This window comes from Marmota marmota, unplaced genomic scaffold (assembly GCF_001458135.2).
Source record: "Marmota marmota marmota unplaced genomic scaffold, marMar, whole genome shotgun sequence".
Classification (NCBI taxonomy): domain Eukaryota; kingdom Metazoa; phylum Chordata; class Mammalia; order Rodentia; family Sciuridae; genus Marmota; species Marmota marmota.
In genome coordinates, this window is record NW_025999897.1 from 4,741,503 (window position 1) to 4,745,830 (window position 4,328).

The following is a 4,328-nucleotide window of genomic DNA, read 5'->3' on the forward strand; positions in this document are numbered from 1 at the left end:
GGTGTGACTCTCCTTTGTGTACAACCAGAGAAATGAAAAATTGTGCTCCATTTGTGTATCGAAGTGAACAAATAAATAAATAAAATAAAATAAAATAAAAAGAACAATAGGGATTGGCTTGCATGAAAATGACCAGATTCTGGGTGAATGATGGAACCACTTTTGCACCACCCAGTGTTTCTCCTTCTCTCTCTCTATTTTTATTTATTTATTTTTTTGGTAGTAAGGATTAAACTTGAGGGCACTGAGCCACATCCCCAGCCAAATTTTGTATTTTATTTAGAGACAGGGTCACACTGATTTGCTTAGGCCCTTGCCCTTGCTGCGGCTAGCTTTGAGCTTGTGAGCCTCCTGCCTCAGCCTCCCAAACTGCTGGGATTACAAGCGTGTGCCACCGTGCCTGGCCCCAGTGTTTCTCTCTTTCAGCTAACACTTTCTTATTTACAAATTGGATTTGGGATTGGTTTTCCATTGGTGTGAACACCTATAGCTTCAAGAGCTTACTCAGCTCTGGGCTAAGGTACGAAGACAGTCCCTGTTCAATTCCCTCTTAACTTGCATTCATTAATGAGCAGCTTTTATGTGTCATAAACTCTGTGAGAGAGGAAGGTAGCTTGAAGCAAGTAGAGATGAGGCCGACTTTTGACTCCACTAGAGTTTAGATCTAGTTCAGCCATTTGGAACCTAGAAGCTTCTCCCCTCAACTATTTACATCACTTTAAGTTTTACCCCACCTTAATAATAAAGTGGTATTTGGAAACACCCTTACCTTCCAATAAATGTACATGAGAACTCTCCTAGGAGGTAAGCGGTATGTGAAGGGTAATTTTTAAAAAATCCAATTCTTACTGTGATACTTCTAGTTCTTTGAGCCTCACAGAACACAAGGTAGAGGCTTAATGAATGTTGGTTAAAAAGAATAAATGAACTCCGATGTGCAACCTGGGGAAAGAGCCGGATCGGCCGGTTGTGAGGCATGGAAGTTTCTTCTGGCTAGCATTAGCAGGAGGAATGAGTGTGAAGGTGCTGGAGAGTTCTGCGACTTTGGGGAGGAGGGAGGAACTAGACTGGAAATGGTGGGGACCAAGGGGACAGAAGGGGAAAGAGCCAAGGTCTGGCAAGGTCTGGTGCCGACGTGGCCTGACACCCTCACCATGTCACACAGCAAACTGTGGCCTCTGCACGGTGATCAGATCTCATCCTCCTGTGACCCTGCATTTCTTTTACGAGGATCAAAGCGCTGTGTATGGATTTCTATCCTGCTCCTAGGTCCTGTCCTGGTTTCCAGGGGATGCTTGGCTCAGCTCCTGATAATGAGCATATTGGCCTTTGGAGAAAGCAAGGGTAGTCACAGGGTAGTGAGGAACTGTGTGCAAAGAATGTCCATCCTAATTACGCTGCAGTCTCAAAACTGACCTACCCTGAAATTTAATGGGTGTAAATAATGTGCGGGTAAAGTGGAAAATGGTTATGACATAATGTTTGAAGGAACTTGTTACAAAATTAGATACTTTGATAACAGCTTTGCAGGAAACAGATACATAAGAAAAAGGACAGGGGAAAATATGTACCAAATTCTTAACACTTGGAGTGGTAGGATTATAGGATTACAGATGATCTATACTTTCTTGCACTTTTCACAAAAATATATAAAATTTAAATACATAAATTCTGTTCAATGACGAGGCACACTTCCTTCATTTCAGAAATTCCTGTGCATGAGAAAAGATGGGTGGGAAGATAGAGCGTGTTGGTCTTTGGCGGATGGGCCGGGTTGAAGTTAGCCACTTGCTGTTTAATCTCTAAGTACACAAATCATACCTGGGTGAGTAGCCAGCATCCTGTTTGGCCTCAGATGCAAGAGGAGATACACAAAAGCTCCTGTTCCCCAATCCTTCTCTCACTGATCTGCCATCAGCCAGAGATTTCAGGGGCTATGCCTGGGGCCAGGGCTCAAGTTCTGACCAGAAACATAAAAGGACAAATGAACGGCAAGAGTATTGGAATAATGGATGAGAAGTGGGATTCTCTTATTAGATGACTTCTTGAAGACAGCAGAGACGTGCGCCCTGGCGATTCAGCCACCATCAGCTATGACAGCCCGCCCTCCTCAGCTCAGCAGAAAGAATCTGGACTTCAGAGTTAGACAAACCTGAGGAGGAAAACAATTGATCTTGGGCAAGCTGTTTAATGTCAACGACTTTCTGTTTTCTCATTGAAAAATGGGGTAATGGCATCCATCAGTAGGATTTAGACTTCTTTTGTTGAAAGTATCAGAGCTTCCCTTCAAGCCGACTTTAGCAATAACAAAACAAAGGGTGATTTATTGTAAGCCTGCTGGAAGGTCTTACGTAACTTCAGAACAACAGGAACTTGGAGCAGGAAAGCCAGGAGGGGACCAGGAAGAATGATGTCCCCTCTCATTCCTCTACTCTCTTTCCAGAGAATCCCACCTGCCTACTCTCCAAGATTAGCTTCTCAGATACTAATGGGTAGAGGGGTGATGCTGGGTGGTAGGGACAATATCTGCATATATTTAACTCTGAAAATCATTATTTTAAAATACTCACTTGGGGGCTTTTCACATTGGTGACACAGGGTGAACTGCCACAGGTCCTGCTTCTGTTGCCTGGGTGGCAGCTAGAAAGACCCGATCTCTCCTTCGAGTATTCAGGAAAAGCCGCCCACAGCGTGTTCTCCGCGGCGTCCCAGGGAGCGGTTGGCTTAGGATGTGATCTGTGTACCGCTTCTGCATGCCACTTTCTTCAACCACAAGCTTGTTTTTTTTGGCTTACAAAATTTAAACAGCTGGTTGAGGGTGGGGGATGTGGATTAGAAAGACTGATCCATACTTTTTAAAATCTGCACCACAGTGGGAGAAAATGCTTCATGACAAGCATCAGTATTTTGTGAATGTGTCTACCCTTTGTTCATGGGATTGATCACAGAGACAGTGACCAGAGAGAGCGAGGGAGGGAAAGCAGAGGAGAGAGACCCGGAAAGAGAGAGGAGCCAGGTATACGTAATAGGCAATGATTTTAGTCTTACCATGACTTGTAAATTCTGTTCTGTGAGCGAGGACAGAAGTCAGTGGAATACAAAAAAATTCCCATTTTTAATAACTAATGAGGAAGATTATTATTCCATCACGGGGTTCAAGGTACAGCTTCAGTCCAGAGTGAGGCTGGCTTTAAACAAGTTCCTGGAGAAATACTCTTGACCAGCCTGGGCAAGCTGCCCATTTCCTGACCAGTCATCTGTGACCAGGGGTGAGGTCACATTGTACAAAACCACTTTCAGACATCCATGACTCCCGATTAATGGGGCACAGCGATGGGGTCGTGGGCTGTTGGACCTCCGTTCCCATAAGCTTCCACTGCAGAACCTCAAGAGGTGGCCTGAAGACGAGATGCATGTTAAACCCCCAAACCGTGTGTGTGTGTTTCCTTTCCAAAAATGTAGCCCTGTGTCCCTTGAACTCAGAATAAGGTTCCGTTCTGGTCACTCTTGGCTTTGCTGGGATGTCTGTGCCAGATGGTTGGTAAAGTGATAAGTGTTCCCAAGAGTCTGATGAAGCTGATTCCTGAAGGAAGCCATTGACGGTCACAAACACATTTCCTTTTACATTTTATTGCAAGAAGTGTCTTCGGTCTGCAGTGCTCAAGCTCAACCTCAAAGATTAGTTCCTGGGTCCTCCCAGAATCCCTGTTGAAGGACAGAAGTGATTAGCCTCATTCTGCGAGCATGTTAATTGGAGCTCAGACGAGTTTAAGGTCACCTGAGTTATGGGCGCAATTTAACTTAATTGTCTACTTTCTAAGTTTGATGTCATCTTCCCTGTACAGGGAAGGATCATGTTAGGAATCTCACTCTCTGATAATTAGCTGAAACCGTGTATTTCTGCAGAACTTGATGCTTGAAAGAAGGCTTAGAAGGTTTCGTCCATTCTGTAACAATCGCCAGGCCTGGGCTAGCCAAGGCTCGGTTCTCAGGCAGCTTAGTATGGTGGTGGGGCTTGTCTTTGAATAAATAATTTTAGGGTTGTTCAATTATTTTTATCCGAAATCATATGTAGAAAATGTATGGAGTATTTCTTTTGCTTTTTAAAGTTATTTTTTAAAATTGGTGCATTATAGTTGCACTTGAGAGTGAAATTCATTGTGATGTACTCCTACATGCACATTATACAGAGTGCTTTGAAATAGGACAGAAAAAGAAAACTTAAAAATTTTCTGCCTTTGACTAAAAGAAGTCTACTTCTTGGAGAGAACATTTGGCTTTTTGTTTTTTAACGGGATTGGGGGAGGCATGGGAAAGATGGAGGAACT

At 43.7% G+C, this 4,328-nt stretch overlaps 1 long non-coding RNA gene across 1 annotated transcript; it reads right to left on the minus strand.

Moving 5' to 3' along the window:
- Window positions 1-271: 271 nt before the first annotated feature.
- Window positions 272-2,966, minus strand: LOC125615073. The gene is made up of 2 exons (XR_007345621.1): window positions 2,571-2,966; window positions 272-2,152 (listed from the first exon to the last, which is right to left on the minus strand). It is a non-coding gene; the product is annotated as an uncharacterized LOC125615073 (long non-coding RNA).
- Between the last annotated feature and the right edge of the window lie 1,362 nt (window positions 2,967-4,328).